Here is a 16,197-nt window from a genome sequence, read left to right as displayed (position 1 = left end):
ATATATGTTCCTACAACTTATTTACATCGATGAGACTAGACAGCAGTATTTTGGATAGCTTCAACTATCTTTCATGTGTATGAATGTGATCTGATCTTTGTTCCAATCACTGGGCACCATTTTTTGTTCATGTGATCTACGGTATATTACTTGAGACATAAAGCTGACAGTGCATTAGCTAGCTCAGCAGCAAATTTTGTATAGGAACTTCTCAACACAACTGAAGCTTATATCTGTGTTACTCACCTTTCCAGTGGTGCACAAATAAAATGGGGTCCATATTCCTGAATCTTCGTTAGAAAAGGAAAATGTGAAAATCGTGTTCAGCCTATCACAGTTTCCTTTCCAGCTCTGTGCCTCTTGCCAACACGTGGCCCTTTCGTAACATGTGTGTCACATTCCTTTAACTGACGTTTGATAACTCTTATCAGAAGCGAATTCTCGTGTGATGTGGTCTAAAGTCTCGAATGTAGCTATTTAATGTTTTGAGTACTGCATGGGAACTGGGCACATTCAAGTTGTTCCTCCCTACAACCTTTATCTTATTCTTTTCTAAACATTTTGTGATTTTTCCTACGACTTTAAGTATAGAAAATGGATATATAGTTCACCTTTGACTGATGTTTTAAGTATCCACTTAGTTTACAGCAAATGTATTCCAAATTGCGAATATGTGCCATCATCAGCAGTCCGTTGGAATGATGTCAATGTAAATTTGCGCCAGCTTGGGACGCGAGTGTTCGCCTTAATCGTTTCGGCTATTCACGCATGAATTACAGACAGACCCAAATTTCCCTATGTCGACGGCCATGGGTTATAACCTACACTCTTACGTTACATACATTCCCCTCCAGCAGGGACGTATTTGTTGAGAGTCGAGACAGTAAGTCGAGACAGTAAAGTCATTTTGTCTACTCACATAAGAGAACTGGACGGGAAATGCTGGGAAGGTATCAACCATCTGTAAATTGGAAAGTGAGATCACTTGTGTTGGGTGGGGAAATGGCCTTTTCTGGAAAAGCGCGACCGCTACTGTGCAGGCAACTAAGAATCAATATCCGCTCTAGCAGTGCAGAAAAGGATATAGAGATTTTCATAGAGTCTGCCCATATGTGTATCTTACGTTAGTATTATTAGTAAGTGATACCTGTATTCCGTTTTATACAGCTCCACTACACTTAGATGTTGTCGCATCCCACTTAATTTAACATTAAACAGCTACATATGTTTAAAAAACTACTTTTAATAATCTGCGACTTTTCAGTCCTCTGTATCGCCCGAAGTGTACATAAATTAATCCTTGTCCCATAGGTCATGAATACGATATTTCGCAATGATGCGGAACGCCTCACTTTAAGTTTTCTTTACACAAAATAATAAATTAATATTTTTTTGCAGTTACTCCTTCATATGTTGACATACAGGAAAATCATTAGGGAGTTTTTTGTGGGAAATTGAATGTAGTATTAACTCACGTTTTTGCCGGAGGTTGCAGTTTTCAAGTTCTTCAAGAAAAACGTAAAAAGTAACCTTGAAACACCATGAAGACAAGATCAGATTTCATTGTGACTGCGTAGACATACGTGAAACCGATACATGCACAAACACACACATATAGAAAAATAGAGGAGTTGCGCTATGTTTTGACAACTGTACTACATTTACAAGCAATTTTGGAATACGTGGCGAGAAGTGATGTCATGATCACATGTGCAGAAGTGACTTAAGATCACATGTGCAGAAGTGACTTAAGATCGGTAAAATTACAAAAATTGACGGAAATACGTATAAATTGAGGGAATGTACGCCATAATGTGGGGAAACTGAGGGAGAATGAGGTAGTACTTACATGTCTGCTTGTTGCTGGAAAGTTCTTGTACATGGCAACGAGAATGTGACAGCCAGAGGAATAAAAGAAAAAGTTGGCATGAAAGAACTGGGAACCAGGGAAATAGTTGTTTTTCGAGGACGGCGATAAGGTGAAATAGATTGTTTAACTTGGATGATCATTAAATGTAGAGTAATAAATTCATATGTGTCGGACCACAAGCCCAGATGTGGCCCAAAAGTTATCAGTACCTATCTTACAGATTTTTATAAAGTGTCCTTAGCTAAAGAGCATTTTATTACTAGCTTGGGGGCTGCAATATGCAACTACACAATAGACCGCATGTTTGACCTTGCGCAGGGCTGTTTATGTGCTTTAAACTCTTACAAACAGTATTTACAATGTGCTTCTTTGTACTCTCTAGCAATCACAATCATGAAGTGTCAGCTAAGAAATACCTTACAGAACAGTTACTGCATTCTTTTTAACAACATTCTCCCTTATGTCTATTGAGGTAACAGGGATACATACAAGTTGACTGCTGTCTCTGACACTTTCATGGTAAAGAGAACTATCTGCTTCTAAACTGACATGGATGATAGAAAGTAGATGGAGTAATTGGATGAGAAAGGCTATTTGTATCGAGGTATGATTTAATGGTAGACTGATGATGCATTCTAGAGAGATGGAGATGTTGCAGCAGGTCATTTATCAAACATTTAACCATTTATTTCCGTTGTTCTCTCAGGATGTATCAGTTGTGTGGTATAACCTGCGTTCGAGTCCTATAACATTGTATGTTCTTTGTGTGGCTTAGAGCGCTATCTACCTGTAATAGTTAACAGCAAACCTCTCCACTCCACAGTCAGCAGAGGACTTCAAAGCATGTTTGATGAATCATGTCTACCAAACTTTTGTCAAATCTATTTCGGCACCCTCCTCTAGATGAACGAAGATCTATTCAAAGGAGTCCATTCTCCTGCCTCGTCTCGGACATAAATTGAGTCTTCAGTTTCATATAACTGCAGTGATTGTAAGTTAGTGGCAGGTGTTTGTGAGGCACTGGAATCCCTGTGTATACATTTGCTTCACAGATGTCATGTGCGCAAGAGAGTGTGTTAGAGCAGCGTATTGTATAATTTCACATGCCAGACACTGCTGCTATGCGTTTGTGTATTTTCTCATACAATGTCGTTGTTTCATGAATTTTCTGTTGCTGACGATCATTTTATATGACTGATGCGAGCATAGCACAGTTTCCGAACCATAATCAGAAATGAACAGTGGGCGCTATATACCTCCAGATAGCTATACAGTGCATGAATCACGAAGAATCTATGTTGTTTTCCCTCTCTAGTGTAGAAGGTAGTAGTTTTATCATGTTAAAGTTTCTCACCATAGTGAGTGGGATAGAAAACTTGTAGGGTGAATATACGACACGTGTTGCAAATATATTTCCTGCATTGGAGTATTAATAGTGTTTCATTCCACATGACTAATATATCGGAAACCATAGTGCTTTAACATTATAGCATGCTTTAAGTGCAGCCTTAGAGGTGTGTGCTTATGTTATATAATAAATTTTTTTCCAATATCTTCTTGGTATGGAATCCAGGCAGTACAACAATTCTACAGAATTGATAGCACAAGAAATTTATGTAAATTGTTTCAAATTCATTCCATCTGGAGCTCCATTGTGCATAAATCATACATTTCTTCTTCTTCTTAATCGTCTTATATCACCACAATACTCTTAAATGCATCAGGGTCATATCTAGTACACACCAAGAAGGAGTGCTAAACTCTTCAGCATACGAGTGTCTAGAGAGATTGTGTGTAATTGGACGGGTATTGTGAGGAGGGTTGGTACTGTATAGTCTTCACAGAATGGCAGTCACCACTTATAGTACTGTAGTGGGAATACTGGTCTATATCAATAGCGTCGATCAGCTGTTCTCTGTCTTTTATTTCAACCATCCTTTGTGTGGTGGTAGTAGCTTGCCTTACACAATGCGATGTCCAGATTTCTGTGAGAGCCGATGGATCAATACACTATGTTATCAAAAGTATCTGGAGACCTGGCTGAAAATGACTTGCAAGTTCGTGGCGCCCTCCATCGGTAATGCTGGAATTCAGTATGGTGTTGGCCCACCCCTAGCCTTGGTGACAACTTACACTTTCCAGGTACACTTTCAGTCAGGTGCTGGAAGGTTTCTTGGGGAATGGCAGCCCATTCTTCATGGAGTGCTGCACAGAGGAGAGGTATCGATGTCGGTCCGTGAGGCCTGCCACGAACGCGGCGTTCCAAAACATCGCAAACGTGCTCTGTAGGATTCAGGCCAGGACTCTGTGCAGGGCAGTCCATTACAGGGATGTTATTGTCGTGTAACAACTCCGCCAAAAGAGGTGCGTTATGAACAGGTGCTCGATCGTGTTGAAAGATGCAATTGCCATCCCCGAATTACTCTTCAACAGTGAAGCAAGAAGAAGCTTCAAACATCAATGATAGTGCCACGCAAACCAACAAGGGGTGCAAGCTCCCTCCATGAAAAACACGACCACACCATAACACCACCGCCTCCAAATTTTACTGTTGGCACTGTACACACTGGCAGATGACGTTCACCAGGCATTCGCCATAGCCACACCCTGCTATCGGATCGCCACACTGTGCACCGTGATTTGTCACTCCACACAACGTTTTTCCACTGTTCAATCGTCCAACGTTCACGCTCCCTACACCACACAAGGTGTCGTTTGGCATTTACCGGTGAGATGTGTGGCTTATGAGCAGCCGTTCGACCATAAAATCCAAGTTTTCTCACCTCCCGCCTAACTGTCATAGTACTTGCAGTGGATCCTGATACAGTTTGGAATTCCTGTGTGATGGTCTGGATAGATGTCTGCCTATTACACATTACGACCCTCTTCAACCGTCGGCGATCTCTGTCAGTAAACAGACGAGGGCAACCTGTATGCTTTTGTGCTGTACATGTCCCTTCACGTATCCATTTCATTATCGCATCGGAAACAGTAGACCTTGGGATGTTTAAGAGTGTGGAAATCTCGCGTACAGACGTTTGACACAAGTGACACCCAATCACCTGACCACGTTCGAAGTCCATGAGTTCTGCTGAGCGCCCCATTCTGCTCTCACGATGTCTGACTACTGAGGTCGAAGATATGGAGTACCTGGCAGTAGGTGGCAGCAGAATGCACATAATATGAAAAAGTATGTTTTTGGGGGTGTCCGGATACTTTTGATCACATAGTGTATGTGTTAATGCCTGTTCAGCATTAGACGCAGATCTCTAAGTCATGGCAGAACAACAAAATGATTTGTGGTCATACACTGCTTGGAGGCGTTGCAGCAGAAAGACAATGTGTCAAACTGCTTATGAAAGATCAACACAGGAACCCTCTCTTGCAATCAGAACTTTACACAGGTCTGTGCAAGTGACTTTGATCACTGGCCACCTGCTCCAATGGACCAGTATGTACATATTTAATGTGCTCGATGTCAGCATGCAGATGGTATTTGTTCACCGTATATCGGAAGAGAGAGGCACAGCAATATCTTATCGAGTTCTCTACCACATTATGTTAGTGAAATTTCATAGTTTGTGGTTTTACTCCATTGGAAGTTATAAAAATAATGACGGGAGAGAGAGAGAGAGAGAGAGAGAGAGAGAGAGAGAGAGAGAGAGAGCGAGTTAATAATAGGAATATGATAAAGGAGATCAGGGCACATAGAGGGTGATATTCATACCATTACTCAATATCAATGAATTATGGATGTTATTCTTCTGTATTTCTTCGTGCAGTCCGTGTATACTGTGCATGGTTGTGATTTTCCTCCTGTACGTTATCATGCTGTTTTTCTCATTGTGATAGCCCCCTAACTAGTCTTCGTGCAGTCCGTGTATACTGTGCATGGTTGTGATTTTCCTCCTGTACGTTATCATGCTGTTTTTCTCATTGTGATAGCCCCCTAACTAGTCAGAAACAGGTGGTGGACTAGATATCCTTCTAATGGAACAGTACTCACAGAACCTGATGGGATTTCGAGAGAATTAGCAGGTGTCTATGACTTCGAAGGGAACATCTCTTACTTGTGGAAATCAGGTGGATACAAATTCTATATATCGAAGGCTGGAGGATTCATGCAAATACGGCAAGTAAGAAATACTTTGACAAAAGGAAGGTTGAGAGGTGAGCTATATATCGCTTCTTCTAAGTGTTGTGGGCAAACATATTACAACCTCTCATATTCGTCTCGTGAAGTGACTGCAGTGAGAAAATTAGGAGCTTATGTCAAGACTTTCACCTCAAGGTAATCAGCAGCAGAAATTCCATCTTTTGTTTTGTCGATAAATAAGAGACAACGTTCTTCTGTGAGTTTTGTGTGTTTATAAATGGATGGAGTGACATCTTAATAGGTAGACGAAATATGCGTACTTTACAAGCCATGATCCAGAGTGTGGTGGACGGTACCCTGTACCACTACTAGTCAATCCCTTTCCTATTCCACTCGCAAACAGATCGAGGGAAAAAGACTGCCTGTACATTCGAGGGTATCGTGGTGATAAAACAAAAGAAGACGAAATGTATGATTTATGCAAAATGGAGCTCCAGATAGAAGGAACTTGAAACATTTTACATAAATCTCTTGTGCTATCAATTCTGTAGAAATGTTGTAGTGTTTGGATTTCATACAAAGAAAGTATTGGAAAGAGAAAAATGATTGAAGAACATAAAAACACACTACTAAGGCTAAGCAGTTCTGAACTTAAAAACATGCTATAATGTTAAAGCAATGTGGTTTCCGATATATTAGTCATGTGGAGTGAAACACTATTAATATTCCAATGCAGGAAATAAAATGCAACATATGACATAGATTCATCCTGCAAGTTTTCTATCCCACTCACTATGGTGAGAAACTTTAACATGATAAAACTACTACCTTCTACACCAAAGGAAAGAAAAACATAGTGTCTTTGCGATCCATGCACTCTATAGCTATCCCGAGGTATATAGCACCCACTGTTCACATCTGACTATGACTCAGAACCTAAAGAGCGCTAATTTCTCGTATCTTATCTTCGTCGTCCTTATGCAAAATGTCTGTTGACAGCAGCAGAATCCTTCTGCGGTCAGCTTCAAATGTTGGTTCTCAGTACTGCTACTCGAAAAGAACTTCGTCTTTCCTCCAGGGATTCCCATTTGAGCTAACTGGCGAGTGTAATCCGACACCTCGAAAAAATTACTTGTAATGCAAAGTGCCTCTCATGCTCAATTTAATTAATTAGCCTATCAATTTGATATCATTGACGTGTTGCCAGGTGTGTGGAAGCAAGGGCTTCAGTACCACAGATATGATTCAGGAGTTGGAGTAGTAATCACGCTTTTTTTCGTTGCGGCGATATGTTTTAACGAAATTTCAATCTTCCACCTACACAGGAAGACATGACCATCGCAATAAAATCAGCTATATTAACGAATTTAGAAAGTGATGTGTTGTGTAAACGTGATACTTACAGCTTCTCCGTGCTGTTACCTCGAGTGACTTCGTATGTGATGAAGTGTTTGGTTACTTTATGAGAGTTCGAAAGTGAGGAAGCATCCTGTGGCAGAAGAAGTCCTAGGATGCAGAACGTAATAGATATAAAGCTGATTAGAGCAAACATTTTTCCCTGGTGAGAGAATATTTAGAGGAAATATATCCTACGCCATACTGTTCCAGGATTTTCATAACACATAACGATACTTGAGCGATGTGAAAACGTGTGTATGCCCCAATTTTTGTGTCTTAGAAAACAAGTTATATAAAAAGGGGAATCTGCATTTTGCACGAGGAATTCGAGATGTATGTTCAACAACATGCTTGTCTCAGACTGGATAAAATGGATTTTTTTAAACTGGGGTGTGTCTATGTTGGAGTGGAATTGCAGTTAGAATTATACATCTAAAAGATGCATGCTTGTCCTGCATTGCTCCCTGGCCGGTAGCATGAGTGGGCACGAGGCTTCGGTCAGCTGGCAATCACAGATTAACTTGGCCTCTGGCGATTGGCGAGTACAAATAAAAGATTCTGGCTACTGGCTAGTTGGCTCTTGTCTGCAGCCACATAGGCAAGCTCTTGCGGTGGCTCTCGCAGCACCATCTGGATAGCTGAATAGTGAACTAGCCAGTATGCTGGTAGAGCAGCGACAGAAACGGATGTGAGTGTTGCGTGGGAAGATTCAATATGGCGAGTGTTTGCGCTGGAGAATTATGTAAACTGAAACGGCTGGGCAGCCACGATGATAATCTTCTTTGGCCCCTGAGTGTCTGCTATGGCAGGCATGCGAATACTAGGAGGTTCGTGCTTAACTGTCGATGTAACGATTTTTTCACCAAGTATGTTTAGTGGAAACATTGTGGTGGAGCAGGGTGCTTGTCTTGTCAAACATCGATGCATAAAAGACATCAGATATATTTAGGACTACAATCTACATGTGGCAAAAATTTAATTACTTGATTTGAAAAATATTTGTGTATGATTCTCAAACGCAGAAAATATGTTTTTATTATGAAGAAGTGTTATTGCAAGGTAGTGGTGAGTGTTTTAAGCGATCTATTTGACTCCTGTAAATTGTTAAACAATTAATGTGGTATGCTGGTGCAAATGGACTATTTCCCTCTATTTTTGATATCGATGTCGCATCAGCTCTCCCTTCGTTCCCAGCATTAGCCAAAAGGAACACAGTATTACGAGGAGAGATGAAACGTCCATCTGCATGTTTAGAGACGTTGGTTTACACAAACAGGAAGTAGCCTCTTGAGATAGACAGAGACAGGAAGCGAGTCTGGAATTTCCTGATCAGCAGAATTCCACCACTTGATGCTTTGTTTGAGGCTATGAGATCAAAGGAGGCCAACACCCAGTCCGTGTAGCGGGTATTTAGTATTGGGATCTGTAACTAGGACATTGGGCGATTTTTCCTTCTGTGGCAGCGCCCAAATAACAAACACACAACACATGGGAGACGCCAAACGGCGGCTACTATACTGCACTTCATTCCATTCCTCGGTTTTTACAGTTATTACATCACGAGAAGTGGGGCTGGGGGCGGAGATGTGAGCTCCACCTAAGTGGGGGAGGCCTATTTCTGCAAACTGATTAAATAGAGAATATGCATCAATATATTATTGGCACTGATTAGAATTTCATGTTGTGAGATCCTCGCTCTCCAGCACAGATTGAGTCTTTATTGCGCCAGTTTTTTTTCTGGGAGGGTAGGATGTGCTTTGGTGGTGGCATTGTGCACTAGGTCAGTTGATACCTGCATGTGAAGATGAGCATACACACGAATATTTTCCAACAAGACAACACCTTCAGTCTGTAGCAGTGTAATTACATAATTAGGACATGTAGTTGCTGGCTGTGAGCTTGTGCTGCGAAATAAACCCTTGAAAACTGAATTTTATAAATAAACAGTATATCCTCTGCTATGTCATTGACATTATTTTCAATTTTGTATCATGAGATCCTTCCTCTCCAGCATAGACTAAGTCTTTTTCCCGCCGATTTCCAAATGGGGAGGTGAGGGGATGGCTGGGGGATGTCCCAGGATGGGGGCAATTAATTGATCAATTTAATTGCTTAGTTAATTAATTTGATATAAATAGCGTGCTTGTATGGGCGAGGGGAGGAGACAGGGGTTGGTGGTTTTCCAGGTGGTGGGGGTGGAAGATGAGGAGGGGTGGGGTGTTTCTCATAAGGATATTTTATCCCTATAGGATCAACCACTCAGGGGTTATAAATCAATTAGCATAACAAAGGATTAAGGTGAGGGGAATGGGGATATAAATCAATCAAGTTTGCCTCTGAATATATGCTTGGCCCTGAATGTATGCAGACCACAATGTGGTTTGATATAAACTTTACCCCACTACTCAGCACTAGTTGGAGACCAGTGGAGACCAGCAACAGCAGCAGCCAGACTAAGGAGTTATCATCCCTTGGATAGACTGTCAGTGACTCCACAACCCAAACAGCTGGTTTGGCGTGGTGACACAACAAGGAAGCCTATACTGCTGGAGAGTAGCATCACATTGTATTCAGCAATGAATCGTGGTTCTGCATTATGATCACCATCGGCGAGCATGGCTGCTACCTGGTAAGGGGCCCCATTCTCCCTATGTATTGGAGAGACTCACTGGCTACGTGATGTGGGGAGCCATCGAGTATGACTTCAGGTTGTAAACTGTCCCCCTACTTTCTGATAACATGGAAGTATGTATCCCAAAACATGCCCTGAATTGAAAATGTCCTCTTATGTAGAGGGTGGTGAGAAGCAGTGTGAAAAGCTTGTAAGGGCGTTTGCAGCATAGGTTGTGTTGAGAAATAATTGTCAAGAAAAAAATTCATACACTGCTCCGTTTTCGAGATAATTAGCACTGATGTTAGCCAATTAGACGATTGTGTGTGCAAGCTCAAGAGGCCCATCAGACATGGTGCCACCTAATATGTTCTTCGTTTGGCTTCCTAAAAACGAACAAGACAGTGACAAAAAATTAGTCATGTGACGGTATTAAGGACTGAACATCAGCCTGAGCAGTTTCGTACACTATCATCTACGCTATGAGAATAAATGACACTAATTGTATGTAGTGGGCAGCTTGAATTGCGCATCCAATGGCCAGATTGGCTAAATTTTATGCTAATTAACTCGGAGACAGCGTAACATATCGAATTTTTTCTTCACAATTATTTCTCAGCAGAATCTACCCTGCAACACACTTAGAAACTTTTCAGACTGCTTATGACCACCTTATATAAAACTTAGACCCGTGACTAATACGATAACGCTATCTGAGTACAAGGGAAATCTTCACTGAAGAATAGGGGCAGAATAATTGTTGAGCAATGTAATAGGCATGAATAGACATTTAACAGACTTCCGTATCTATATGAATTTCTCATAAGGTCATGGCATAACATTTACGATACACAAGTAACCCAACTTGCAGCCAAACCAAGTGCATTGGGCATGTTCGACCCACTCTGTAAGCGTAACCTTTTGGCTGAGAAATCTGAATACCAACAGACATGAAGCATTAACGTTACGTAGACCGATGTGCTGCCACCACATTCTGCCAACTCCAATTTACCTTCTGTTCTGAAAGATCATGCAAAGAAAATAGGTTATTCATATCGCTCACTGTAATTACTGAAATACATATACATCGATTGCGATTATAATTCACTAAAGTTGCTATTTTTGTTGAAGACAGAATGAACACAATGTGGAATGGGTGTATACTGATTGCAAAGTGCAGCCTGGCAGGAAAGATGTCATAATTTGAAAATAATGGCAAGAGGTCATGAATAATTTTTTAATGCCTGAGTAGAAAATTATGTAATTGCATTCAAAGTGTAGTAATGCCACCATGATGCACATACCATTCTTGTATGTAGCACACGGTACAAAGGGCCGTTACTCGTGAGATAACTGACCACAAGTCAATCTACACGCTTCTTCAAATACTGAAAGGGGCTCTTCAAACAGGAATGTGATGATTTCAAATGCTGCAATATTGGGATTGATTAACGGAAGCCCGACTCAATACCATGCTTTGAAAGTCACTCATCTTGCAAAGCCATGAATGTATGAAATCACTATGTAAAGTAGTCGCCAACGTTCTGACAATACTGTGCATATCACTATGGCAAATGCTGCAGTACAAACTAGGAAATAGGCACACATGTACAGCAAAATACATGCAAGTGTACAACAGACTGACATCAGTTATAGTCAAATCTTCCACAAATTTAAAGCGTCTGGTCACACCTTCCCATGCCAAGCGTCAGCGCCTAACTAGACTTTGTTTTGTCCACTCGATCACAACGATGTTTCTGAGAACCATGTGGTGCATTCGCTACCCACTGTCCGCTGCAGCCACTTCGCCTAAGTGCTTACACAAGGCTCCAACTGATAGAGGCAAAGACAATTATGCTTTCAAATATCAATAGCTTGGTACACAGTTGTGAATGTGACAGACAACTTTCGTCACACTCCCCTTATAATTTAGAGCTGATTCGGAACGTATTTATAGGAATAATAGCACAACACCAGCCAAAGAAATATAAATCAAATGTGGGCCATCAATCTGTTAAAAAATAATCCCTCTGTCTTCTTAACACAAATACATGAAACTTACTATTATCGACTTAATAGGCCGCAATTATGGCACAAAGGCTTTTCCTGAGAACATAATAGTACTTTTTAAAGATATAAAATACAATAACCAGAATGAACGATATCAACAATTGAACAGACCGTACATGCCTTGATAGCTACATACTATTAGCACACCATGTACAGGACCCGGAAAATGGTGCTGGCCCTGGATTTAATCTGATTGGCGGACTGACAGTAAAGGCCAATATGCTGGCCAGCCTGGGTGTGGTTTATAGATTGCCCACATCCAACTCGGTAAATACTGGACTGGTACACAAGTCTCACTTCAATTACATGATTCACAAACATTTTAGAAACATTCTCACAGCAGATTCGGAACGTATTTTATAGGAATAATAGCAGAAGACTAGCCAAAGAAATATAAGTCAAATGTGGGCCGTCAATCTGCCAAAAAAATTAAGTCCCATTATCTTCTTAACACAAAAACATGAAACTTACTATTATCGATTTATAGGCCACAATTATGACACAAAGGCTTTTCCTGAGAGCATAATAGTACTTTTTAAAGACATAAAATACAATAACCAAAATGAATGATATCAAAAATTGAGCAGACTGTACATGCCTGGATAGCTACATACATTCCATGTGGAAACGTGGGATAACAGTAGACGCAGACAGGTGGAGTAAACAAATTCTGTCCAAGGAGCAAGAGTGTTGATAGCAAAGGCATCCATGTACCCTCTACCACTCACACTCCCAACTCAAGAGTTTCTGACCCTGTGAAGAAATGGGTTAAGGCCAGGAAAATGAAGAAAGAAGACCAACTGCACAGGCCGCAACGCACAGTTCAGGCATTCAACCACAGCCTGACTACATTATAGTACTTTTAATGAACATAAAATACACTAATCATAAATTAATGATGTTTACGACTGAGTCGACCACAGTTTTTGAACTGAAGCACTGTATGGCAAATAAATTTGAAATACACTAATGAAAAGTTAATAAAACCTACAACAGAATAGGCCAAAGCTCTGGAAGACAAACACTGTATGAAAATATCACAGAACTATTCATTGCCACAAAATACACTGATCAAAAATTAATAAGGCCACCGAGAAGGCACCTGAAGTTACAGTAACAAAGACATGTAGTGTCTGGGTGCAAACATTAAGATTAGTAAGCTCGCTATGTTGCCATTTAAGAAAATGATGACTTCATTTTGGCTCCAAATATGTTATTACAGAGACGAGAAATATGAAAAATTAGATAAGTAAGGCCGCAACTGGTGTACTTGATAAGTCAACAATGAATGCATAGAAGGGCAAGAGTTAAAATTAGTAAATTCAAGGTGTGATTACGAGATAATACCTCCAAGAACACATAAAATGTGTAAAACATTAATATTGGTAAGGCCATGATACTGCTACATGACAACATACAGAGACATCAGAGGAAAGATGTCATCAAATGAAGTCCTGGATTCTAAGAGCTATCATACTGTTTCATTCTAATTGAGCTTCAATTAGGATAAGTAGTAAATTTTGAGTAACAGATTTCTAAAACATACATTGTTTAGCAAACCCTATTTAGTGTCACATATGTTGTTCAAGTGCTTGGCACAGACACTAACAGACTATTGGAGCTTTTGAGTTAATCTTGGGATGATTCATACTCCAGGGTGTAGCAGACAGTTTCATATGGTAATATGGAAGACACACTATAATTGTGTTGCACTTGACTGAATAATTTGATAATATCGATTAATGGCTACTATCACACTCCAACATGACATCTCACAACGTGATGTAATAATAGCTGCAGTGGATGGACTACTATGAGTCACCCCTTGTTGGTAGTCTGGTCAACCTTTTGACAGTTCGCACCTTATTCTCTCTCGAAGGTGCCACCAGCATCCGCTGGAGTAAGTGACGTTCTCCTGGGTTGCAGTATTTGATAATTATTTCTCCAGAAGCAATGTGCACCATCTCGCCAAGATAAGTTGTCAGCTGTGGGTAGGGACCATTATAACGCCTAATGCCAGCATTTCGTGACCACCAATACCTCACATCGTGATATGAAAGTATGTACACAGACAATTAGTACAGAACTGACAAAGTAACTTCTAAAAAGTGAAAGAGTAAATTGTTATACTGTAGGTAGGACATTTTTCCTTTTGGTATGAAAAGATTGATTTTTTCATATCTCTAACAATGAAAAAAGTTACTTCAGCATAATTTTCTACAGTGAAACAGGGTAACATAGACATTGCAGAAATGAGAAGCGTCAGATATATACAGCAAATCGTTTACGCTTATACAGAATCTTTGAGCTGAGTATCTGCCAGACATGCCATACAACAATAGACATCAGAGTGCACCACTCTCCAAGCATCCTGTGCGGAGTCATTTGCCTCCTAGGTGATGTACATACCATGCTTCTGCTACAAGATATTCAAATAGTCCATTCATCTACCAATAGTTACAAATGCGACCAAAGAGAGTTCTGGAATCCAGATCCATTTGATTCATCTGTCAAATAGACTGCAGTTGCACATTAATACACCAAGTACAAAATTGAAGCAGCTGCATGTTGTTACTCAACCAGTTACAGTTCCAAAACTCTACAGTTATCTTAAGTTCTCTCCAATAATCTATTATGTTCTTCAGTTATTTACAGTTGTCAACCATTTCCAGTCATCAGACAGTTAACATCGAATGTCAAAAATTAGTTGAAGGGTTAGTCGAATTGTTTAAGTATTGAACTTAGAAACCCTTCAAATTTAGTCCATACTGAACTTTGGGTTAGATTAGTCATCACATACTGTTAGGATAGAACAGGTTTACATCTATTGTATCAATGCAATACCATCTAAGCAGAGTGAAAGATGAGTTATATTTTTTGATATCCATTATTTTAATAAATTATTGCTCTTGTTCCTCATGCACTGTTCTAGGTATATTGTCTGTGACTGACCATGGTAAGCATACAAGTGCGCCACTTTCCTATCACCACAGAGCTCTGTAGCTGAGGATTTGTATCATGCTAGCTTTTTTTGGGTACCTAAGTTATTGATGAATACAACCCTTAATATCAACAAGGACAAATGAAAATACATCGTTTTGAGGTGGATTTGAACCATAATGACATAAAACACACAGTTATATTTACACCACCCCTTTTGTGTACTTTCAGTTAATGATCCCCAGGATCCTTCTAGTTATGAGGTCTTAATTGTCCATGGTTCATCTTGTGTTTCAAGATCCTGCTGATACATCTTGCACTCAAACTACAGTTCATCTGACTATATGCTAGCTATTGCCTTTCACGAACTTTTAAGTTTGGCTACATTAGTGTTAGTTCAAATTCTACAAAAAAACCAACTACTCATTACATGTAATACTGAAAAAGAAATAGATTTAATACCAAATAATGAAGATAAATATATTAGTTTAGTAAAAAAAATTCGAAAATGAGATTCATTAACAAATTTAAATTTCTGACTTCCTTATGTGACAAATTGTCTTCAAACTTATGAAAGAATCAAATGACAAAGATAAGAACTTTTTTTCCCAGAAGATATAGTAAATTTTGTAATTAAACTGGATTGTAGGGGAAAATTTGAAGAAAAGATTGTCCATTAAAACAAAAATTCTGGAATAATAGAAATGAATGTGATATTAGTGATGACCTTTTATAAATGTGCAAACTTAATTTGGGTAAATTTTAACTAAAAAATCTTGGCAACTATCATGATTTATATCTCAAAATTGTTTTGTTCTTAGCTGATATTTCTGAAAATGTAAAAAAAAATTGTATGCAAGCTTATAATTTAGATCCATCTTGGTATTTTACAGCATCAGGTTTTACTTGGGACTCGATGTTAAAAATAATAAAACTTAATTTACAATTATTAGATGATTATGATATGATATTAATGGTTGAAAAAGGATTTAGAGGCGTTATATCCCAGTGTTGTGAAAGTCATTTCAAAGCAAGTAATAAACACTAGAAAGATTAGAATTCAATTAAGAAATCCAACATTTGTAGATGCAAATAATTTATGTGGCTGGGCTATGATTTTTTGGAATGAGCATACCTGATTTGTCGAAAGAATTGATGTACAATTTTCATTATAGGGTTATGAATCCAAAATATGGACAAAGAACTGAACTC

This window comes from Schistocerca nitens, chromosome 1 (genome assembly GCF_023898315.1).
Source record: "Schistocerca nitens isolate TAMUIC-IGC-003100 chromosome 1, iqSchNite1.1, whole genome shotgun sequence".
In the NCBI taxonomy this organism is placed as follows: Eukaryota; Metazoa; Arthropoda; class Insecta; order Orthoptera; family Acrididae; genus Schistocerca; species Schistocerca nitens.
The sequence above is the reverse complement of the archived record's forward strand: the minus strand, read 5'-3'. Positions refer to the sequence as shown.